The sequence below is a fragment of the Saccopteryx bilineata genome, chromosome 2 (genome assembly GCF_036850765.1).
Source record: "Saccopteryx bilineata isolate mSacBil1 chromosome 2, mSacBil1_pri_phased_curated, whole genome shotgun sequence".
NCBI lineage: Eukaryota > Metazoa > Chordata > Mammalia > Chiroptera > Emballonuridae > Saccopteryx > Saccopteryx bilineata.
Genome location: NC_089491.1, coordinates 359,325,976 through 359,351,580, shown reverse-complemented (window position 1 = coordinate 359,351,580; position 25,605 = coordinate 359,325,976). Strand labels below are relative to the sequence as shown.

The window sequence follows — 25,605 nt, the reverse complement described above, 5'->3', positions numbered from 1 at the left end:
TTGTATTGGCTTATTTTTGTATAAAGAAGCTACAGAAAGATGTGTTAGAACCATTTCATGGCCAGCTGGGAAATGGACAGCTTGGGAAAGAATAGGACAAAGCCTGATAATTTTTGGCTTTTGAACTACAGTAATGTATTAGTACTCATTAAAAACTCAACAGATCAGTTTCCTTTCAGGATGATGAAAGAGTTCTGAAATTAGAACTTTGGTGGTGGTGATTGATATACACATTAAAAAAATTTATTTTTTGCCTGACCAGGCGGTGGTGCAGTGGATGGAGCGTCGGACTGGGATGTGGAGGACCCAGGTTCGAGACCCCAAGGTTGCTGGCTTGAGCGCAGGCTCATTTGGTTTGAGCAGGGCTCACCAGCTTGAGCCCTGCATCACTGGCTCGAGCAAGGGGTTACTCAGTCTGCTGTGGCCCCCTGGTCGGGGCACATATGAGAAATCAATCAATGAACAACTAGGGAGCCGCAATGAGGAGTTGATGTTTCTCATCTCTCTCCCTTCCTGTCTTTCTGTCCCTATCTGTCCCTCTCTCTGACTCTCTCTGTCTCTGCCACAAAAAAACCCCAAAACATTATTTTTCAATTACACTTCACATTCAGTATTATTTTGTATTAGTTTCATGTGTACAGTGTAGTGGTTGGGCAATCATATGCTTTACAAAGTGTTCCCCTTGATACTTCCAATACCCACCTGACACCATGCAGTTATTACAATATTATTGATTATATTCCCTATGCTGTACTTTACATTCCTGTGACTATTCTGTAGCAACCAACTTTTACTTCTTAATTCCTTCACCCTGTTTACCCAGTTCCCCAAACCACTTCCCCTCTGGCAACCATCAGTCTGTTCTGTGCATCTGTGAGTCTGTTTCAATTTTGTTTGTTTATTTTGTTCTTTAGATTCCACATATAAGTGAAATCATATGTGATAACTGTCTTTCCTTGACTTATTTCATTTAGCATAATACCATCTCGGTCCATCCATGTTGTCACAAATTAACATTTCATTCTTGTTTACGGCTGAGTAATATTCCGTTGTATCTGTGTACTACAACATTTTTATCCAGGCATCTATTGATTCTTTGGATTTATACCCAGAAGTGGAATTTCAGGGTCATAAGGCAGTTTCATTTTTAATTTTTTGAGAACCCGCCATATTGTTTTCTTAGCCACTGCACCAGTCTGCATTCCCACCAACAGTGCACAGGGCTTCTCTTTTCTTCACATCCTCACCAATACTTGTTATTTGTTGATTTATTGAAGGTAGCCTTTCTGAACAGGTGTGAGATGATATCTCATTGTGGTTTTAATTTGCATTTCTCTAATAATTAGTGAAGTTGAGCATTTTTTCATATGTCTGTTGGCCATCTCTGTGCCTTCTTTGGGGAAAGTGTCTGTTCGGGTCGTCTGTCCATTTTTCAATTAGACATATGGCTTTTTTGATGTTGAGTTGTATAATGTCTTTATAAATTTTGGATATTAACCCCTTATCAGCTATATGATTGGCAAATATCTTCTCTGATTCAGTAGATTGTATTCATTTTGTTGATGGTTTCCTTTGCTGTGCAAAAGCTTTTTAGTTTGATATAGTCCCATTTGTTTGTTTTCTTTGCCTAAGGATATAAATCAGAAAAAATATTGCTATGAGAAATATCAAATATTTTACTGCTTATGTTTTCTTCTAGGAGGTTTATGGTTTTGAGTCTTACATTTAAGTGTTTTATCTATAGTAGTTTGAGTTTATTCTTATACATAGTATAAGAAAATGACCTATTTTCATTTTTTTGCATGTCTGTCTGATTTTCCCAGTGCCATTTATTGAGTAGACTGTCTTAATCCCATCGCATGATCTTGCCTCCTTTATCAAATATTTTATATTAATTGACCATATAGGAGTGGATTTATTTCTGTATTCTCTATTCTGGTCCATTGATTTACATGTCTGTTTTGATGCCAGTATCATGCTGTCTTGATTACTCTGGCCGTGTAGTATATTGTAGTTTGATATCAGGTAGAGTGATTCCTTCAACTTTGTTTTTTCTCAAGATTGCTGTGGCTATTCGAGGTCTTTTGTGGTTCCATATAAATTTTTGGAATATTTCTTGTTCTTCTGTGAAATATGCCATTGGTATCTTGATAGGAATTGCATTGAATCTACAGATTACTTTGGGTAATATGGACATTTTAATGATGTTAATTATGTTAATTCTTACTATCTATGAACACAATATATGCTTCTATATATTTATAGCTTCTCCAATTTCTTTTTTCAGTGTCTTGTAATTTTCTGATTACAGGTCTTTTACATCCGTGGTTGAGTTTATTCATAGGAATTAAAGCAATTGTAAATGGGATTTTTTTCTTAGTATCCCTTTCTGATAGCTCAATATTGTTGTAAAAAATGCAACTGATTTCTCAGTATTTATTTTGTATCCTGCTACTTTACTGAATTCGTTGATCAGTTCCAGAGTTTTTTGATGGAATCTTTACGGTTCTCTCTATATAGTGTCATGTCATCTGCAAATAGAGATACATTTCCTTCTTTCCAATTTGTTTATTTATTTATTTTTTTGTAAGAGACAGAGAGAGAGTCAGAGAGAGGGGCAAATAGGGACAGACAGGAAGGGAGAGAGATGAGAAGCGTCAGTTCTTCATTGCAGCTCCTTAGCTGTTCATTTATTGCTTTCTCATATGTGACTTGACCGGGGGGGGGCTACAGCAGAGTGAGTGACCCCTTGCTCAAGCCAGCAACCTTGGGCTCAAGCCAGTGACCTTGGGCGTCAAGCTAGCGGCTATGGGGTCATGTCTATGATTCCATGCTTAAACTCAAGCTGGTGAGCCCGTGTTAAAGCCAGATGCGGCCATGTTCAAGCCAGCAACACTGGAGTTTCGAACCTTGGTTCTCAGTGTCTCAGGCTGATACTCTATCCACTGTGCCACCACCTGGTCAGGCTCTGCTCTAATCTTTAATCTTTATTATTTTTTTTTTCTTTTATGCACTTTGGGCTTTGTTTGTTGTTTATTTTCAGGTTCCTTTAAGTGTAAAGTTAGATTGTTTATTTGGCATTTTTCTTGTTTCATTAGATATGTCTGTAATGCTATGAATTTCCCTCTAAGTACAGCTTTCGCTGTGTCCCATAGATTTTGAGTTGTATTCTCATTTTCATTTGTTTCAAGGTATCTTTTGATTTTTTACCTCGATCACATTTTTAACCTGTTCACTGTTCAGTAACATATTATTTCGGCTTCATGTCTTTGTGTATATTTCAGTATGTTTCATGTGATTGATTTCTCATTTCATTCCATTATGGTTAGAGAAGATGCTTGGTATGGTTTTAATCTTCTTAAATTTATTGAGGCTTGTTTTGTGTCCGAACATGTGGTTTATCCTAGAAAATGTTCCATGTACACTTGAAAAGAATGTATATTCTTCTGCTTTAGGGTGAAATGCTCTGAAAATATCAGTTAAATTTATCTGATCTAGGATATTACTGGGTTAGGGAAGTTTTCAGTAATTATTATTATTATTATTTTTTTCTTCTTTTCCATTTTTCTGAAGCTGGAAACAGGGAGAGACAGTCAGACAGACTCCCGCATGCGCCCGACCGGGATCCACCCGGCACGCCCACCAGGGGCGATGCTCTGCCCACCAGGGGGGCGTTGCTCTGCCCATCCTGGGCGTCGCCATCTTGCGACCAGAGCCACTCTAGTGCCTGAGGCAGAGGCCACAGAGCCATCCCCAGTGCCCGGGCCATCTTTGCTCCAATGGAGCCTTGGCTGCGGGAGGGGAAGAGAGAGACAGAGAGGAAAGTGCGGCGGAGGGGTGGAGAAGCAAATGGACGCTTCTGCTGTGTGCCCTGGCCGGGAATCGAACCCGGGTCCTCCGCACGCTAGGCCGACGCTCTACCGCTGAGCCAACCGGCCAGGGCCTAAGTAGGTTTTCAACCCCTTGCTCCCTCTTTTCTCCTTCTGGACCTCTATGATGATGATGATGTTATACTTGATGTTTTCCCCAAGGTCCCTTTTAAACTATCCTCATTTTTAAGAATTTGTTTTTTTTTTCCTCTGAGTGGGTATTTTCTAGGACCTTGTCTTCCAAATTGTTGATTTGATCCTCTGCTTTATCTAGCCCACTATTGATTATTTTTAGTGGATTCTTAATTTCTGACTTTTTAAAACAGGTTTTTATGTTCTTTTTTATGCCCGCTATCTGTTTAAGTTCTCACAGAGCTCATCCATTTTTTCTCTAAGTTCCTTGAGCATTTTTGTAACCATTGTTTGGTAGATTGCTTGCCTTCATTTCATTTAGTTTCTTTTCTGGGGGATTTCTCCTTTTTTTTTTTTCTTTCATTTGGAGCAGATTTCTTTGTCTCCCCATTTTGGCTGCCTATCTGTATTTGTTTCTGGGTACTAGGTAGATCTGCTATGGCTCCAGGCTTGGTAGAGTCCCTGTATGCAGTAGGTATCTTATGATGCTCAGTAGCACTGTCTTCCTGATCATGTGAGCTGGGTGCTCTAGGAATGTTCCTTGTGTGGGATATGAGTTATTTAGGCCCTCCTGTTGTAGTGGAGTCTTGGCTGCTGTTAGCCTGCCGATGGGTAGGGTTGACCCTGAGGCTGGCTAACTGTAAAGATCAGCCCTGGGCCCTGGCCGGTTGGCTTAGTGGTAGAGCGTTGGCCTGGCGTGCAGAAGTCCCGGGTTTGATTCTCGGCCAGGGCACACAGGAGAAGCGCCCATCTGCTTCTCCACCCCTCCGCCGTGCCTTCCTCTCTGTCTCTCTCTTCCCCTCCCGCAGCCAAGGCTCCATTGGAGCAAAAATGGCCCGGGCGCTGGGGATGGCTCTGAGGCCTCTGCCCCAGGCACTAGAGTGGCTCTGGTCACAACAGAGCGACGCCCCGGAGGGGCAGAGCATCGCCCCCTGGTGGGCAGAGCGTCGCCCCTGGTGGATCCCGGTCGGGCGCATGCGGGAGTCTGTCTGACTGTCTCTCCCCGTTTCCAGCTTCAGAAAAAAAAAAAAAAAGATCAGCCCTGACCATAGTGTACAAGGTGCTGTGCAGGGCTTGGCCCCATGAAGTATAATTCGCCTCAGCAGGGTCTAGGCCTTTTGAGATCTCCTTTTGGTTGTGCCCCTTGAGGATCTAATTGGGTTTTGTTCTGATGTGATCTGAAGCTCTCCACCAGGTATGTTGGTATGGGGGGGTTCTTGAGAGGGACTCTGGTCCAGGTCAATGTCAGCTGCTGCCTGGGACTCACCCTAGGCTACCTGTTTGGAGCTACAAAGTAATTCACAATTTGTAGCTGCCTCTGCTGGGTCTGGATATATGTTGGAGGCAGCAAGTGCACCATGTCTGCCTTCTACCACCACTGAGCCTGGGGGTAAATCAACAAAAGGCCCACGGCACCCTGAGAGCTACTGCTGCTTGTTAGGCTCAGTCACTGAAAGAATAAGTTGTATAGGGTTGGTTCTCAGCTTGATACAGGTTCAAACTTGGCTAGCACAGGGTCTGAGGCCACTCAGCAAAAGCCTTAGGGTATACCAAGTTATCCTGCCAGGTTCCTACAGACCTTTGTGGTGGGGTGGGGTCTCAGGGAATGATCAGGGTGAGGGCAGCAGAGTTCATCAGGCCTAAACAGACCAAGGTTTGGCCGTGCGAAGGGAGGGCTCTGCACAGGAATGGTGGTGCTGGTTAGGTGTACAAGGGAAAAATGGCCCCTGTCTTAGAGCCACACCACTCAGTCTCTCCCCAAATCTGCTCAGACTTCCTTGAGAGCCTCCCAAGAGTTTGCACCACAGGCTCAGGATGGTGGCAGCCGGATGATTCCTTTGCAGGGTATGAGCTCAGCAGGCTGGGGCAATAGGGAATTGGAGAGAAGGGCGGGGCTAGTGCATTCTCCCAGGCTGATGCCCTGTGGTTGGGAGTTTCCAACCCAGGAAAGATAGCATATATGGGTGATGTGGGAGAGGAGCTCAGAATGGGGACCCTGGTGGCTGTCCTTTTATCCTTCTCCCTGGAGCCACACAACCCAGTTTATCCTTGCATGACCAATGTCTTGTCTGAGCTGCCCTCCCTTCATGGAAGCCCATGGTGAGTGGTCATAATCAAGATTTTGTGGCCCTTTAAAAGGGTGCCTTGGTTTCTAGCAGACTCCTTTCTCTCCCTAGTGAACAGAATCTGTGCTGATTTTTCACAGCTAGATGTTATGTGGGCTTGTCTTCCTGGCTCTGGTGCTCCAGTCTGGGGAGCTCAGCATCGGGTTGAGATTTCCATGCCCTCTACCCCAGGTGGGACTTTTGCAGCTGAGATACCCCTTCAGATTCTCAGCTGCCAATTGTGGGTTTAGGGCCAGCCCCTTTCACATCTTCGTTCTTCCTGCCAGTCTTGTTGATGTGACTTCTGTAAATCCTTGTTTATAAGACTTCTGTTCAGCTAGTCTTCAGTTGGTTATTCAGGTTGATTGTTCTATAATTTAGCTGTGATTCCAGTTTGATCCTGGGAGGAGTTGCGTATAACTTCTACCTACTCTGCTGCCATCGTGGATCCTTGTACAACATTTTGAATGAAATTAAAATCACTGAATTGTGTACCTTAAAATGGTTAAGGTGGTAAATTTTGTTATGTATGTTTCTTTTGTTATATTTTTTTGTTATGTATGTTTTACTACAATTAAAAAAATATTTTAAAAATTTATTTTTCTTCTTTTTCAAGTTAGAGGAGAGGAGATGAAAAGACAGACTCATGTTGCTCCCTGACCAGGATCCCCCTGGCAAACCCATCTGGGGCTTATGCTCTGCCCATCTTGGGCCATGCTTGCAACTGTGCTATTTTTAGTGCCTGAGGCAGAGGTTACATGGAGCCATCCTCAGTGCCTGGGACGATGCACTCAAATCAATTGAACCATAGCTGTGGGAGGGGAAGAGAGAGGGAGGGAGAGAAGGGGGAGGGGTAGGAGGAGGGGTAGAGAAGCAGATGGTTGCTTCTCTTCTGTGCCCTGACCAGGAATCAAACTTGGAACATCCTCATACCGGGCTGATGCTCTACCACTGAGCCAACTGGCCAGGGCCTTACCATAATTTTTAAAAAGTGAAGAAAGTCACTAGATGCCTCTCCTCAGGAAAAAAAAAGTGGAAGAAACTGAAAAAAATATGCTGTGTGAGCCCTGGAGTCAGATGGCCTATTTTCAGATCCTGACATTGCCACATTCTAGCTATAGGACTGTGTAAAAAATTTTATTTACTTGATTTCTTGGAGAGTCAGTTTATACTTGTAAAGTATGAATAATTAGCTGTAATTTGAGGATTGAATGGGAGGTGAAGGATTTAGCTCGGAGCCTGGGTTGGAGTGGCTTCCTGTGGAGGAGGAATATGAGGATTACCAGTCCAATCAGCTGTGAAGGAATATGAGGACTACCAACCTGTTGTCTGCCTCTGAGTTGTTTTTGTTGTTGTTGTCCTTATTTTTTTATATTCCACATGTGAGCAAAATCATATGGTATTTCTTTCCTTTTGACTTATTTCACTGAACATAATATCCTCAAGTTTTATCCACGTTGTTGCAAATGGCAGGATTTCATCATTTTTATGGCTGAGTTGTATTCTGTTGTATACTATATATGCCACATAGTCTTTATCCATTCATACCTCCATTTCCATATCTGGCTATCATAGATAATGCTGCAGTGAACATAGGTGTGCATATATGTTTTCCAATTAGTGTTTTTGTATTCTTTGGGTATCAGTGGTTAGCAGAGAGAAAGAAGGGTGGAGGGGCCCTGGCCGGTTGGCTCAGCGGTAGAGCGTCGGCTTGGCATGCAGGGGGACCCGGGTTCGATTTCCGGCCAGGGCACATAGGAGAAGCGCCCATTTGCTTCTCCACCCCCCCTCCTTCCTCTCTGTCTCTCTCTTCCCCTCCTGCAGCCAAGACTCCATTGGAGCAAAGATGGCCCGGGCGCTGGGGATGGCTCCTTGGCCTCTGCCCCAGGCGCTAGAGTGGCTCTGGTCGGAACAGAGCGATGCCCCGAGGGGCAGAGCATCACCCCTGGTGGGCAGAGCATCGTGCCAGGTGGATCCCGGTTGGGCGCATGCAGGAGTCTGTCTGACTGTTTCTCCCCGTTTCCAGCTTCAGAAAAAAAAAAAAAAAAAAAAAAGAAGGGTGGAGGGAGGGCAGAATAGATAAAGGGAGTCAATTGTATGTGTTTTTTTAAATTTATTTTTATTTATTTTTGTTTTTTTTTCCAAAGTTGGATACTGGGAGGCAGTCAGACAGACTCCCGCATGCGCTTGACCGGGATCCACCCGGCACGCCCACCAGGGGGCGATGCTCTGCCCATCTGGGGTGTTGCTCTGCTGCAACCAGAGTCATTCTAGTGCCTGAGGCAGAGGCCATAGAGCCATCCTCAGTGCCCGGGCCAACTTTGCTCCAATGGAGCCTTGGCTGCGGGAGGGGAAGAGAGAGACAGAGAGGAAGGAGAGGGGAAGGGGTGGAAAAGTAGATGGGCGCTTCTCCTGTGTGCCCTGGCCGGGAATCGAACCCAGGACTCCTGCATGCCAGGCCGACGCTCTACCACTGAGCCAACTGGCCAGGGATAATTGTATGTTTTTTAAAATTAAATTTATTGGGGTGACATTGGTTAATAAGATTTCAATTGTTTATTGATGGATAGAAACTAGACTAGGTGTTGAGTATAATATAGTATATACAGATATCGAATTATAATGTTGTACATTTGGAGCTTGATAATGTTATAAACCAATGTTTTCTCAATAAAAAATGATGAGTATTACCAGGGCTATTCAAATCAGGCTCCTTCTCCTCTCAGAGAGGGCACATACAGGAACAGATCCATGTTTCTGTTTCTCTCTCTCTCCCTTCCCCCCCCTCTCAAATCAACAACAACAACAAAGAATGAATGACCTGCTAATGGGAGGGGATGGACTAGGAGAAGGGAGAGGTCACATCTGAAGGTTTGAATCTAGAGAAAAAACGAGACATCCCTTGAAATCAAGCAAGCTGTTGAGCAGCCAAGAAATAACCTTCCACCCCAACCTCCCTGAGCCCCCTATCAGTTCCCAGCTACTTCTCTCGGCTCTGCTTTATGGCAGACCTGCTAGAAGACTTCCTCAGCTTCGATCCCCACCGTGCCACAGTCACTGCTCAGGTTACCAAATCCAGTGGTCACCTTTTCTGCCCACAGCTCGGAGTTGACTGACACAGCGTATACCCTCTCTTTCCTAAAACTCTTTATTTTGCTCATGAAGACGCACCCTCCCACTGCTTTTCCTCCATCTCCTGCTGGTCCATGTCCCTCTCATCTTCCTTCTCTGATTTCGATGTGTTGTGCCCGGGCTACTTGCTCTTCTCCGTCTCCCTCAGCGATCTCCGTGTAGCTGAAAGGCATTCCGAAGTGAACAGGCCCAAGGTGGAATTCTTGGTCTCTGTTCTGCTTCCTCTGAAACTCCTCAGACTCATCCCTCCTGTAGATTTTTCCATCTCAGTTGCTTAGGCTGAAGTTCTTAGTATCATCCTTGACTTTTCTGTATTCTTACTCCTCACATTCAATCCTTCAGCAAAGCCTATTGGCTCTACCTTTATATTGTATCCAGAGTTGGACCACTTCTTACTGTCGCCAAGACTGTCTAATTCAATCCATCTACAACTCTCATCTGGGTCATTGAGGTAACAACTTTTTAATGGCTTACCTGCTACCGCTCTGCTGCCTTATAGTCTGTCCTCAATATTGTAGCCAGAATGATCCTCTGAAACTATAATCATATCCTTGTTCTGGTTACAACCCTCCCTGCCATGGCTTCCTGTTTCCTGCAGTAGAAGACAAAGTTCTTACTATGGCCCTAGACCCTACATAATCAGCCCCTTCCCTGTGATTTCTTTGCCTTCGGCTCCTATTCTTTACTTTTTGCTCACTCTGCACCAGCCACACTGGCCCCTTTGCTATGTGTTGCCCAGTTAAGCTATGCTCCTACCTCAGGACCTTTGCACTTGATATTTTTTCTACCTGAAATGTTTTTCTACCAGGAACCTTCATCACTTGCTTCTTCTCTGCCATCACGTCTTCCCTCAAATGTCACTTTCTCATTGAGGTCTTCTCTGATGACCCTATTTAAAATTTCAAATTATTCTCCACTTTATTTTTCTTCATAGCATTTGTCATCACTTGATATACCTTTAAATATGCCAAGTTTTAATATTATTTAAAGTTTTTACATTAGGTGTTTATCTCTTTTATCATTAAATTATGTTTTCAAGATTTTATTAATTTTTTTTTGAGAGAGGAAGGGAAAAAGAGAGGGAGGGAGATAGAGAAGCATCAACTCATTGATTCACTTAGTTGTGCATTGATTGCTTCTCATACATGCCTTGACCAAGGGATCAGACTGGCGACCTTGGTTTGAAGCCTAGTTAGCAATCCTGTTGCTCAAGCCGGTGACCTTGGGTTTCGAACCATTGACATCAGAATTCCGGGTAGATGCTTTATCCACTGTGTCACCATCGGTCAGGCTTATTATCTCTTTCCCCATTGGTATATAAGCTTCATGAGGGGAGGAATTTTTGTTTGTTTTGGTCACTGTTCCCTCTCCATTGTCTAGAACAGTGCCTGGCACATAGAGGGTGCTTAGTAAAAATGCCCTGAATGAATGCTGAAATTCGGTCTTCATAGTGAAGATAATGGGAAGTCATTTCAAGGCTTTATGTAGGGAGCCTCATATGTTCAGATTTTCATTTTGAAGGGTCACTTTAGCTCCTGGGGGAGAAGGTATTGGAGTGGAACAAAAGTAGGATTATGGAGATTGGTTAGGAAGATGTCAGTGGGACATGGTGGAGGGGTTGGAGGGAGGGAGGAGGATCTGAGAGAATTGTAGAAGGCAGAAGGAAAGCATTGCTGATTATTAGAGCTGTGCTTCTCATACCTTTTTTTTTTTTTTTTTTGAGAGAGAGAGAGAGAGAGAGACAGGGACAGATAGACAGGAAGGGAGAGAGATGAGAAGCATTGACTCATAGTTGCTGCACTTTAGTGGTTCATTGATTGTTTTCTCATGTGTGCCTTGATGTGAGGGGGTTCCAGCTAAGCCAGTGACCGGTGATCTTGACTTCAAGTCAGTGATCTTGGGCTTCAAGCCAGCGATTTTTGGGCTCAAGCTAGCCACCATGGGTCATGTCAGTGATCCCACACAAAAGCCAGCTACCCAGCACTCAAGCTGGTGAGCCCGCTTTCAAGCTAACAACTTTAGGGTTTCGAACCTGGGTCCTCAGCATCCCAGGTTGATGCTCTATCCACTGTGCCACCATTTCGTTAGGCTGCGCTTCTCATACTTGACTGAGCACGTAGGTCACTTGGACATCTTGTTGGAGTGCAGGTTCCCATTGGTGGGTCTGGGGAAGGCCGAGAATTGCATCTTAAATGAGCTTCCCAGATACATGTTGGGGCGAGAAATCAAAAATAAGGCTGGAGGAAGGGTCAGGAGTGCTTGGTACTTTTAGTCGAGGGGCAGAATCTGGAAGGAGATACAAGTTGGAGGAAATGATGAGGTTACTTTTGGACATGCTGAGTTTGAGGAGCAGTGAGATCCGAAGTGGAGATGTCATATTGGCAGGGGAGTCTGAAGTTCAGAGGAGAGGCCTGAGCTGAACACAGAGATAGGAGTCCTCATAGGGATGGCAGATGCCGCTCTGGTGTGGGTGGGACTGAGTGGGGAGAGGATGCATCGAGGGAGGTCGGGGCTGTGAGGACCCTCGTCCCTCAGAAGCTGTGTTACTGCCACGACAGGTCCACTGCCCAGGAAAGGACAGTCGTTCAGCTCCTTGGCAGGACTTGGCACAGGTCTTTTCCTCACCAGGCTCGTTCAGTCTGGCCATGGCCTGGTTGTTTTCACAGCCTGGAGAGTAGATTGAGGGGTGCAATGGATGGATATGGGTTAGGATGGTGGTGCCATCGTCCAGGTGAGAGATTGAGAGGTGATGGGATGACAGTGGCAGTGGGCTGGGGGGAACGGAATCTATTTGGGAGGTGGTGAGGGCTCAGTGATACGCTGGAGGCCTGTGTGAGGGAAGAGGGGGCTTAGGCATGACTTATTTCCATTACATATCCCTGCTGGCTGCTTCATAAGTACTCACTGAATAAATGTCAGATTCCTGCTGAGGAGAAGAGGGGGCTTCGAAACTCTTCAGGCCCTCACGGGAAGGCCCCTCCCATGACGGCTCCCTAATAGTGCCCTTGGTCTTGGAGGGGTGGCCCTCCGAGGGAGGCTGCAGGCTACTCAGTGGGAGTGTGGTAAGGTGGGGGGTGGGCAGCAGAGCAGCCTCCTGCTCTGGACCACTCCTTCCTCTCTTCATGTCCAGGTCATCATGGGGATGGCGCTGGGGAGCTGGAGAGAAGGGCCTTTTGGGTGCAGGCGTGAGCCAGGGTGGGGAGGAGGAGGGGGTAGTCAGTGGCTAAACTTGCAGTCCTGAGCACAGCAAAGCCTCTTCTGAGTTACTTAGGCTTGGGGTCAAAGCCCCCTTGTGTACAGGTCATGCTGGGATGCCCCCCCCCCATTGCTTCTCCAGGGGGCTGCCCAGGGAGGACTCAAAGGTTTCCTCCACTCTTGACATTCCTGGCAGATTTCCGGAAGGACACAGAAAGACCTGGGTGTGGTTCCATTGGTGTTACTGCCATTGGCCTTGGCTCTGGGTGCCACTCTGCCTGCTGGGGCTTCTCAGCTTGGTGGCCTTTTTAACTGATAGATTTTGACCTTTGTGGGGAGGGAAATGTCTTTGATCTAAAAGCTTTCAAAAGCGTCCATTTTCTCTCTTCTCTATACCCTGTCTGTCTTTCCTATCTTTTCTCTTTCCCTTTCCTCCTCTACTTCTCTGCCCCTGTTTAAACCACCCCCCCCACTTTCTGTAAAACTGTTAAACAAATGTATTTAAAAAATCTCATTCATCTATTCCATCTGCAGCTGGGAGCGGGGTAAAGCTGCTGCCTCCCTTGGGAGTTTGCTTTTGAGCTTTGAGCTTTCGTCAGCTCTGCTCCTGTGGCAGGTGGCTGAGGGTCCCAGGGCGCCAACATGTGGCCTGGGGCCTTGTCAGCGAGGCCTCAAAGTCTCTGACCCAGATAGGCAGGTGGTAGCCCTTTTTCTCTACTTTCTGCTCACCTTTTTACTGGAGAGGGACCCAGAAATACAGGCTGGAGACTGGGAGACTTCAGCCAGTCTTTGAGCAATAGCAAAGCCGGATAGACTATCGTAGTCACCCCTGTCTATGTGAACGGTGGGCTCCTTGGCAGACTCAACCTCTGCCTGCTCTCCTGTCCTCAGAAAGAGCGCAGGGACTACAGGGAGGATTTTCTGGAGGCCACATCCACCTAGTGTCTTGTGTTCCTGGCCTAAGCAGACTCAGGTGACCAAGCAACGGCACCAGGTGCTATGCCAACAAGGTCATGGCCATGTCCTTTGCTCTGCCGGAGAGGAATTTATTGTTCAGCGCTGTTGGAGGTGCAGGAGGGATGTCGGGAGCACAGGCTGTGGTCCCTGAAGCTTGAAGTTTGCACTGCAGGTGAGAACCGTCCTCAAATGACAGGACCCTGATTGAGCAGGAAACCTAAGTGCAGTGAATGAGCTCCATGCTTGCTGCAGGGCTGAGGGATGTGTGCTGTGGGAAGGCAGGTGGGGGAGGTCAGGGGGCTACAGCCGTTCTTTCATTCATTCTTTCCTCCGTTCGTCCACTCATTCACCCACTCATTCACTCCGTACGGAAACGGGATAGCTTGGACTGCAGGTCTTGCAGTCACAATTCTGGCGTTTGAGTTTCATTTCCTCCACTGACTATCCGTGCTTCCTCTGGCAGATCGTTTAGCCTTCCCCAAGCCTCCGCCGACTCACCTGCAAGTAAGATGAAAACATCACTCCTTGTCCTGATCATGTTCACAGAACTGTGGTTGGCAGAGATGGTGATAGTAAACATTTTTAGTGCAAATTGTTATGCAGTGTAAGGTCTTAGTCTTAATGAGCAGTTTTGAAGGCCAGTGGTGTGTGAGTGCTGCCCTGGGCCCCATGAGCTATACAGAGATGGCTAAAACAGTTTGAGACGGCTAAGACAGGGCCTGCCCTCAGAGCGCTTGCAGTCTGGCCTGCAAATAGACACATTTCTTGGAGATTCTGGCTGGAAGGTTCTCTTTATGCTTTCTCTGGAGGGACTGATCCAGTATTGCCACCAACCTCTTCAATTTACTCAACAAATAGTTACAGAGTGCGCACAGGAGTGTTGGAGGCGGCAAAGGGCCCAGGTGCCCCATCAAGTCTTTAAGCTGCGCTTGGCTCCTCTGCAGAAAGGCTCCGTGTCCTCTCGTCCCAGCACGCTCACTGAGTTCTGAGGCCAGGGCCTCCAGGAGCACCTGTTTATTGGCTGATTTTCTGGCTGGCCTAGGAGTGGCCTCTTTCTGTCCCTGTTTGGTCTGGCCAACTGGGTCAGGGAGTAGGTCTGGGAGGGGGTGACAGAGGCCCTGAGCAGGGACCCTTAATTCTCAGTGGCCCCAGCTGCGTGCAGAGACTGACTTCATCATGCCTCCTGGGGAGAAGAATGCTGTGTCCATGGACAGACCCTTCTAGCTTTATTGACATTGATGCATCATCTTGTCACTTAACTGACCAAGGCAGCTGGAAATGATTCAGCGGGCAGGCTGAAACGGCAGCCTTTTCTAAGCCCTGGTTCCCTGTGGCAGGTGCTGCACCTGCTCCCTGGGGCCTTGCGTGCTCTGGTTTGATGGGCTGCATTAGATGAGCAGAAGGCAGATGTGGCAAGGCCCCTCCCACACCTGATCCACTTCACTAGATGCCTCTGGATTTCGTCTCTCTCTCTATATATATCTATCTATATCTATATCTATATCTATATCTATATCTATATCTATATCTATATCTATATCTATATCTATATCTATATCTATATCTATATCTATATCTATATCTATATCTATATAAATAAACCAATGAATATGTATTAATATTTACAATAAAAAATATAAAAATTGAGGCCCTGGCTTGTTGGCTCAGTGGTAGAGTGTCAGCCGGTATGTGGATGTCCCAGGTTCAATTCCCCAGTCAGGGCACACAGGATAAGCACCCATCTGCTTCTCCTCCTCTCCCCCTCTCACTTCTCTCTCTCTCTCTCTCTCTCTCTCTCTCTCTCTCTCTCTCTTCCCCTCCTGTAGCCATGGCTCAATTGGAGCGAATTGGCCCTTGGTGCTAAGGATGGCTCCATGGCCTCTACCTCAAGCGCTAAGAAGTCTGTTGCTGAGCAATGGAGCAATGCCCAAGATGGACAGAGCATCACCCCCTTGTGGGCTTGCTGGGAGGATCCTGGTCTGGGCACATGTAGGAGTCTGTCTCTGCCTCCCCCTCTTTCACTGAATTAAAAAAAATGTAAAAATCAGAAATCAAATGATGGTATCTCACTCAGTATACCTTTTGAAACAATCCAGAATGGGTTATTTGTACTTAAAACGATATTTTTTTTTAAATTTTTTTTTAATTTTTATTCATTTTAGAAAGGAGAGAGAGAGAGAGAGAGGAGAGAGAGAGAAGGGGGGAGGAGCAGGAAGCATCAACTCCCATATGTGCCTTGACCAGGCAAGCCCAGGGTTTCGAACTGGCGACCTCCGCATTTCCAGGTCAACGCTTTATCCACTGCACCACCAGAGGTCAGGCAAAAACGATATTTTTGTAGGCATTTAGCAAATGAAAATTAACTTTCTCTAAAAAATACCCCAAAATAACAACAATAACAAAAACACACCTCAAGCCCTTTCCCAAGCAGCATTGTTTTTGGACCTCAGATTGGCCTAGGAGGGCATTCCCAGACCTTTGAACTTCACTTTTTTTTTTTTTTTAATAGCGTGCATGATAGAGGGACGGACAGGGACAGGCAGACAGGAAGGGAGAAAGATGAGAAGCATCAACTCATAGTTGAAGCACTTTAGTTGTTCACTGATTGCTTCCTCATATGTGCCTTGACCAGGGGGCTCCAGCCAAGCCAGTGACCTCTTGCTCAAGCCAGCGACCTTTGGTTCAATCCAGTGGTCATCAAGTCATGTCTATGATCCCACGCTCAAGCTCGTGACCCTGCACTCAAGCTGGATGAGCCCATGCTCAAGCCGGCAACCTTGGGGTTTTGAACCTGGGTCCTCAGTATCCCAGGCCAATGCTTTATCCACTGCACTACCACCTGGTCAAGCTGAACTTCACTTTCTTCAAAGTGGGTTTAATAAATGATCCCAGTGACTCGGCTGCCAGCTCTCAGAGACCAGGCCTGCTGGGGGTGTGTGTGTGCGATTGATGCTGAGGCCTCCAAAGCAGGAGTGTGACAGAGAGGAGCCATCCAGAATCACCCTCCAGGGTCCCTTAGTGTCCCAGATTTGACACTTACTTGGTATGGGACCTTCCACAAATGATGTAACCTCTCTGAGCCTCAGTTTCTTCACCTGCAAAATGGGAGAATAATTCTATATCATAGGGTTGTTGAAAAGATTAAATGAAATAGTGCATATAAAGGGCTTCACATAGTGCTAAATAAATATTAGCTGCTTTGATGCTAATGATGGTGAAGGATAATTATTTTATCTCTACTAGATGTTCAGAGCAGTAATCCAAGGTCAGGAGCAGAATCAACTACCAGGGACATACCTGAGCTGAGAAACAGATCAAACTGGTAGGGAATGGGTTAACTCTGTCTCAAACACCTGAGCAGGGAGCTGAGGTCATTCAGAGCAACAACCAAATAGCCATGGAGATAAGGGCCTGCCCCATTAGGCTTGCTCTAACAGTCCCCTCCTCTGAGGGCTTATGAGCGCCTCATCCGCTTCTTCATACTTCAGTTCTTCAGTGTCAGCTACTGTTCCGGGGAGCCGGGCCTGTGGGTAGGGTACACATTAGAGACCAGTAAAGGGGCCAGATGGGGTGGCTTATCAAGGCCATCTGTTCTCACTGAGTCAGGAGGTGGGCCTGGCCAGGGTTTCTGCTCATCACTGGAGATCTTGGTTATCCAGTGGTGCTCCAGGCTGCCAAGCCCTTTCTTTAAACCTTCCAGCCATAGAATATACTGTAAGGCAGGGGTCCCCAAACTACGGCCTGCGGGCCACATGCAGCCCCCCTGAGGCCATTTATCTGGCCCCCACCGCACTTCCGGAAGGGGCACCTCTTTCATTGGTGGTCAGTGAGAGGAGCATAGTTCCCATTGAAATACTGGTCAGTTTGTTGATTTAAATTTACTTGTTCTTTATTTTAAATGTTATATTTGTTCCTGTTTTGTTTTTTTACTTTAAAATAAGATATGTGCAGTGTGCATAGGGATTTGTTCATAGTTTTTTTTATAGTCCGGCCCTCCAACGGTCTGAGGGACAGTGAACTGGCCCCCTGTGTAAAAAGTTTGGGGACCCCTGCTGTAAGGGTTATGCTCAGATTCCAGTTATGTCCCCAGAGGCTCTCACAGTTATCCTAGCCCTCTTTTCCTAATGTCCCTGAGAAAAAAGCCAGTGCTGGGAGGGGGCAAGGGGGTTTGGTGTGACTGAGTTTGGTTCATCTGCCTTGGGTTCTGTAGGCTAGGTCAGAGCAGGTTGTGGGTAAGAGGAGCCCCATGGTTCTTGGGGGCTGAGTCAGATACGCTTGGTTGCTTGGCCCCATTGCCCTGGACACACATTTCCGACAGATGAGTAATGTTAGAGTGGGGATGGGCCGTGTGCCCTGTCTCAGTACTGGAAAGCAGCTCCAAGCATTTGTCTTTCTAATGAGTGAAACAGATAGGGAATGACATTATAAATTGAATAGACCGGGCATTATTAATTGAATAGACCAGACAGAGTTGTCCCGAAATGCTATGATCTGAACCCATGGAGGCTGTCATTTAGTTTGAACTAATGGTGAAAATCTCTAATCTGTTATGTCACCAAGTAATAACTTATTCAGAAGGCTTAAAGAGTTAAGAGGCAGAGTCTTAGAGTAGGGTGGGATGATGGCTTAGCTGGGAGGCCAGTCTGCTCTGTGATGGGGTGCTCCCAATGTCAATAGACCAGTGGTCCTCAAACTTTTTGAAGTCGGGGCGCATTTAAAATCCTACAAATAATTGTAGGTGCACTATATACAAATTTCTGAGAAATATGTTATAATAATTAAGTCAAATATTAAAGAAAAAAATATAAAGTCCAATCATGCTTTTATGGTAATTAAACATAATAAATACAATAAAATTAAATTTATTCTGACATTAAAAAACATTTTTATGTTACATTTTTTGAGTTATGCTTTTTAGAATTCATAAAAAAGAGGGGTTAAAAAATAAAAAAAGACAAAAAAGTTACCTTTTTATATATAGATACATTCTTAATAAGATTTAGTAAATTCGGCAGGTCCCAGCATGAATGTGTTTTCTCATTCTTGTGTTTATGAGAAACATGAGCCTGATGTGTCCTAGCGATTTCTTCAATGTTTGGGCATATATTTGAAAGGCAAACTCTCATTTCCTCATCAATACATTGAAGAATTCCTCTCTTTTTACTCTTAATTGTGTTGAGTGCAGAAAACCCCCACCATACATATCATCTTAACTTTACACCAAACAAAGGATAGAAGAACCTTGCCTCCAGTCTTTCTGGGGAACATGGGGGGTAGTGTAAACAATCCAGCACCACAGCATAACAGCCTTTTGCAAACTAATCAGGCAAGTGAGATGGGGGGTTGGGCAGACTGTCAGCTTACAACCAATTCCTCATACTTCTGTCTCCCATAAATCTAAACTCCAAAACCCCCCCAACAGGCACATATTTCTCTGGAATACCATAGGGCACACCTGGAAATCTTCTAGGGTGCACCAGTGCGCCCTGGCGCACACTTGGAGAACCACTGCAATAGACTTTTGGGTGATTTCTTAGCCTGGATGGTTTCACACACTGCTCTGATGGGCACTGTGAGGTAGGGGTCCTCCTTCTCTCCTTGGAATTCAGCCAGGAGGACTTGGTACTACTTAGTAAGCTGTGTGTCCTTCCAGGAGCACCATTTTTTGGTTCGATTCAGGAGTCAATGTTTATCTATTACGACTATGTAAATATTGTTTATTGTTGAGCCAAGGAGGGTGTTATAGTTAGGGTTTCTTCTTGTCTAACCTTTTATTTTTCATGGAGTTGATGATTAACTTATGTTCATTCCATTAGCATCGTTTTCTATGTACTATATTTTTCTATTTTACTATTTTTTATCTATTCTACCATAATTCTTTACATTTTTTTCTACCCAAAGTTTGCACCTCTAGATAGCCTGTCAGTTCCATTCTTGCCTTCAGGAGACCTCACTTTTCGAGCCCTTTCTTCTCTACTGGACTGTTGCTTTTGAACTCGAGAGAGGGTACAGGGAGTAAAATTTTTGAGCTCTTGCATATTCCAGAAAGTCTTTATTTACTCTTACGCTTGGTTCACAGTTTTGCTTAGGTATAAAATGCTAGGTTGAAAATAATTTTCTTTCAGAACTTTGAAGGTATTACATCATTGCCTACTAGATTCTAGAGTTGCTGTTGAAAAGTATAATGATAAGATGGTTTATATTTCTTTGCATATAGTGTGTGTTTATATTTTATCTCTGGAGTTGTTGAGCATTTTTCATTTACCCAGGTGTTCTGAAATTTCCTGACAATATTTGGGATGGATCTTTTGTCATTCATGTGCTGGGTACTTGGTAGACCCAGACACAGGTATTTTAGTTCTGGGAAATGTTCTTGTACTGATTCTCTGATAATTTTACTTCTATCATGGTGAAACAACAGCCATTTTATTGGTCACTTTGACAATGGATGGCTCATCTCTGCTTCGCAATGTCTGAGACCTCATTTTGGGGGGTGCTAATGGCTGGAGATGGCTGGGATGCTTAGCTGGGGTCTCGGCTCTGGTTTGGTTCTTTTCCTCTTGGTGGCTGCTGAAATGTCCAAGCCGATTTCTTCACGTGCATGGACTGGGATGTCTGGAATACCTGGGAGTTGGCTGGGTGTCCTTCCCTGCAGCCTGTCCATGTTGTAGCCACAGCACAGCACTCCCAGGATAGTCAGTTCTTACATGCTGGCTTGCTTTCCCTAGAGCAAATATCCCTAGCCATTGAGGGAGAAGCTTCAAGGGTTCTAATGACTTTGCCTTAGAAGTTACATAATGTTACTTTGTCCCATTCTGTTGGTCAAAACTGAGTCACAGGGCCAGCCCAGATTCAAGGCAACGTGGGTTGAAGGGTATCCATACCAGGAGATGTGCTCATTGGGGAGCCAGTTTGGAGCCTACCACAACTCCCTCTCTTCTCTATTACTTCTTTTAGAACCTTTATTGGTCAGATATTAGATCCCCTGATGTTTTTATCTTTTCTCTTTCATTTTTCATATCTTTGTTTTTTTTGTTCTACCTTTTGGGAAACTTTCCCAACTTAGTCTTCCAATCATGTTTCTGTTTTCTAAGATCCCTCTCTTTCCTGATCATTCTATTTTTATAGCACCCTCTCTTTGTGTCATGGATACAAAATCTTATCTCTCTGAGGATATGAATTTATAATATTTTTTTGAAGTTTCCACTGGTTCCTTGCATTGCCTATTTTCTTCCAGTTCCTCCTGATAGCTGGCCACCCTTGGCTGTCTCTCTGTGCCCAAGAGCAAGGCACTAGGAGGTGAACGGGGGGCTCTGTGTGCTTGGGCTGGTGTTCCACCTGGGGACCTCCGTGCAGGGTGATGATTAGGTAGCAGGCTGCCCTTTCCATTGGAGGCGCCCAGGCGTTGTCTTCTCTGAGAGATTGTTCAGCGATGAGGGCTGGAGAGATCTTCTGGCTGGTGAGGAGGTGGTGTGCTGAGGGGCTTCAAAGGCCCAGTGTCTCAGGTATCACGCAAGCATTCCTCCAGGTCATCCATTCTGGTCCGTCTTCCAGGCACTTGTGATCTCTTGTAGGCTGAATTTTCCTTTCTATTACCTTTGCTCTTGTCAGTTGACACTTTTTTTTCTTTATTAAAAAAACACTATTATTTATAAGGGGCTTCAGAGAAGCGTAATACATGCATGCAGTCAGTCTGATATAGTCATTGTGGAAGTCTCAGTAGGCTTCAGATTATATCTATGTCAGTCTCTATCTCTCCATCCACATCCATATGCATATCCCTATTTATATCCATCTCTCCTAAAAGAAGTGAGGAAAAAATTACTTAAAGATTATTTTTCATTGTGATTCACGTTGTATACTACAATTATACACATTGTGATACAGCCAAACTGAACCATAGCATAAGGAGAATTGGGTTTGAACTTACCATCCGGTTCAAGAAATATTATATACTACCAGGCTGGGAAGATGCTGCCGTTCTGCACTTTTGTGACTCCATGGTTTTGTGATTTTGATTCTGAAGCTGTCTGAGGCTGTGACCTTGTGAGCTGGCTGCCTTTGCTCTAATCATGATGTAGCTCCCTCAACTGAGGCCAGGCAGTGCCAAGTAGAAACGCTGACCCCGTGAGGGAAGCTGCTCCCAGGGCCGTTTCCAAGGGAGGCGGTGCATTCAGGGCTGGGTGAGACACGCACAGGGGTTGGTGATTTCCTCAGTGTTGGGAAAATGGGAGCCTCTCATACAGTGGGGTGACTCTCCCATCACCCCCTCCCTGGCCCTCCCCCTTCCCTCGGCTTCCTTTCATACTCCACTTCATCTGGGCGGGGGTCCTCCCTCCCTCCCTTCTCCTTTCCTGTCCCCAACAAGCTGCACTCCTGCACTCCTGTTCCTTTCTGTCTTTTCAGCCCAACCTGTTCTCTCTGGAGCCTCTCCTCAGCCTCCACCTTCGTTATCCCTGCACTCGTCTCTGTGCTGTGGCTTCAGTTCTTTTTGGAACCCACCTGGGTGTCCCAGGGGCCTTGTAGCATGTCCTGAATGAATGCGTTATCACCTGCCTCTCTTAAACCCAATTCTCCTTAGTCTGTGTCATGGTTGAAGCATCGATCATTCAGTTTCCCGAAGTCTTTTCACGTGTGTAGTGCTTTCTTCTCCCTTTCACCTTCAGTCATCAAGTGCTCTTCATTTTGCCTCTGAGATGCCTTGGGGATCTGACCCTCTTCTTTCACTTCTGTGGCCACAAGCACGTGGGGCCCCTCACATTCACTCCTCCCTCCGCCTCCTCTTCTCCCGGGCCCCTCTGTCCTCTCTGCTGTCCTGAGCTCGCCAGCAGAGCCCTGCAGGTCAGCCGTGCCCTGCCTTCAAACCCTGCTGCTCCTCTTTGCCCACGAGATCGAGTTCAGATTGCTTAGTTGCGTTTTTTAAATTTCAGCCGTCTAAAAACCACCTTCACTGTTCCTGTCATGTCTGGGTGCCACCTGTGTTAGTTATATAATAGTTTCCTTTAACTGGTTCAGCTTTTAAAACGGGAATAAACTTGTTTTAGAAGGCAATGAGACTACCATGAAAGGAAAATCAGAGTGGCCTCATCACAAATGGAAGGTCACTGTAAAAGATCAATAAATATTACAATCTAGACCACCTCAGCTGCCTGCGGGGAAGCACGCACCTCACTCTGGCCAAGTGTGGCGTGGGTGCCCCTTCCCGGCGGGCTCCCGCTCTTCCCCACGGGCAGTGCGCACCCTCTGGAGCCAGACTGCCTGGGTCCGAGCTTTGCTCTGCTACTTTCCAGCTCTGGGAACTTGGGCAAGTAACTTCGCTTTCTGAGCCTCAGTTTCCCCATCTGTAAAATAGGGTTAATGGTACTTGCCGCAAAGGGTTGTCATAGGATATGGGCATCCCTCCAGACAATACCTAGCACATGATAAGCCCGGTGGACTGTTGGCTGGTTTTCACTTTTCCTTTCTGATTAAGTGCCGGTAATGTGTTCCTTCTGCATGGGCGATGCCAGAGGGTCCCCTCCCCCCATGCCTCTGCCACTGTGCGCTCCCTTGCCCTTTCCTCTCCCAGGCAGGTGCTGGCCTTTCCCTCCAGGTGTAGCTCAGCTGTCACCTTCTTGGGAGATCTTAGCTGATCTCCCAAAGAGACCTGGCCCTCCCTCCCCCAGGTGCTCCCGGCACTGTATTCTGTCCCTGTTTTAAGTCATAACCCACACTTAGCGCTTGGGAAATGGGTTTTGCACATGCGTGTGCTGTGCCTTCAGGATGGCTTTTGCACTTTCACTTCTCCTGCCTGCATTGTCCCCTCAGATGCTTGAACATAATACAGGGGTCATCCCCTGCGCCAGGACACACGGCCCACCTTGGTCTTTGGGAACTCAAGTTTAAAGGACGTGAGAACGTGCTGCTTAGTGTCCCCTCTTCATATCCTGCTGTGGCACTCAGGTCAGGCAGAACTGGCTTTGTCATTGTGAAGGGAAAAGCCATGGAATTGGGAGTTGGAGATTTTAGGGTTTGAGGGCCAGATCTCAAGTTTTCTGGCTTTGTGACCCTCAGGCCCATACTGGGTCCCAGGGTCTCTGCTTACTCATGTGTGAAGTGTACAGTGTCAGTTGGTTCTGAAAGTTGCCTTTTCAGAAAAGCCTTATTTTCTTAGGAGTGCAGAGATTTGTCTCTCAGTGTGTAGGATGGTCCACCAGCCCTGAGATGTGATGCAGGAGGAGGCTTCATTGTCCTCAACCACAATACATGGTTCGGTCTCCCTGGCTGGGTCACCATCTGGTATCCTGGCTCCCCTTGGCACCTGCCCTTTCTCCTACGCCTGGCCCAGTTGGAGACAGGCTCTTCCAGGGAAGGACAATGACGTCCTCAGCCATTACGCTCAGAGAGAAGCCAGCATGCCCTGAAGTTGCCGGAACGGACTACTGCCCGGGCTTCCCTTGGTCCCTGCCGCGGCCACATCGCGATGCCTAGGCCGTGGCCTGTGGTGGGCACACCTGTGCAGCCCTGGCCTCTGCTGCCAGTCTGCTCCGTGGAGAAGGCACCCATAGCCTTCTCTTCTCCTCTCATACAGGGCCCTGGCACTCATGCTTTGTTTATAAACCAGCTATGCTTTCTGATACATGACCAGCTCACTTCCTGTACAGCTGTGCTGAGGTGACTTGGGAACATTACCTCTCCTCTGGACAACAGGAGAGAAGCTGGCAGTGGGGTTTGGGCAGCTCTGCCTCTCCAGCCTCAGTCTTCTTGTATTTGTGTTTGCTCTGTTGATGGCTTCTGTTATTTGTCCCAGGGTTGCTGGTCTCTGCATCCACGAAGTCTGGGATTGGGTGGGCGTGGTGGTGGGGGTGCTGTTTTGCATCTCCTGGGGAGCTTTGAATTATTAAAGGTCCAGGGATGTGCTCCGAATCTCCGGGATCCACTTAGAGCATGCACGGGGATGGGCTGTGACACCAGAGTCCACCGTGGTAGGTGCTGACAGGTGAACAACACCTGCTCCTTCCAAGGGGCTCTCTATGGGGCATTAGGATACTCCCTCCACCTGTTGGAGCCTCTCATTCCTGACTCTGTTACCCCTTTCCTGCCTCCACCCCTCCGCCTACCCTGCTCGGCTCATGTTCTTCTCCCCTTTCACATGGGCCCCAACACAGGGTGGACATTAATGTCTTCACTTCTGGGTATTCCCTTTGGGGTTTGGAATTAACCATGTGCATGTGCAGGACCTCGCAGTCCACACACAATGGCTATGTTCGCCTGTCCCTGCATACCGGGCTGAGGGTCCAAAGCATGTGGGCATCAGAGTTCCCCCAGATCGTAAGCCATCGCTGCCTTCCCTCCACCCTCTGATTGGCTCTCTGCTTTGGCCCCTCCTTCACGTCCACTCCTTCCAGCTCACTTGACAGCAGTCTTGGCAACAATAACAATGGCGACCAGACATTGCATTTTTCTGAGTACCAGGCACTGTGCTAAGTGCTTTACAGACCTTATTCACAGCACTCAGTGAGGTGGTGCTATTATAGCGTTTAACGGAAGAGGAAGCTGAGGTGCAGTGAGGTAAAGTAACCTGATCAGGGTTATGGGGTGGCGCTGGAATCCACATCCAAGCCTGCTGGACCATTGAGCCGGTGCTTTTGATCCATTATGCTTACTGCCCACCTGCCTCCCTTGAGGCCAGAGCCTGGCCCTCTGCTTCAGCCTGCTGCCAGGGTGTCCTACCATGCATGGGTGGAACTTCTGGAATGTTTCTCACCCGTGCGGATGCCCCAGCACCGCTGGCTGATAGAACGAGGGCTGTGGGGTTGTGCCACTGGGCCGGTAGGCAGTAAGGCAGGCTCCTCTAGGCATGGACCCTCAGCCCCCGCCTAGCCTGGTCCCACTCATCTGTTCCCCTGGCCCAGCCCACCCTGAGATCACATAATTCTCAATCACCATGAAAACTGTCTGTGACTTCGGTCATATTGGGAAGTTGAACACAATTTTCTGAGTCCTGTGCAGGAAAATTGAAAGTGAGTAGGAGTTGTGAGTTAGTGTGCCCATTCTGCAGAGGGGAAAGCAGAGATGATAAGATTCTGACAGTCCATCTTGTCATCGTCCTGGCCTCTGATCTTCTTTCCTCCTGTTCTGTTGGTTTCTTATCATGATCTCTCTTGAAGCTCTTTATATTATATTAATATTATTTTATTTCTTATTGTTTATGGTCTAGTTGGTCACATAGGATG

General features: G+C 46.6%; 1 protein-coding gene across 8 annotated transcripts in view; it reads left to right on the top strand.

The window, feature by feature from the left end:
- RAP1GAP2 (RAP1 GTPase activating protein 2) overlaps nucleotides 1–25,605 on the top strand; it is a 490,286-nt gene that overhangs the window by 93,603 nt on the left and 371,078 nt on the right. The gene's annotated exons all lie outside the window — the stretch shown is intronic.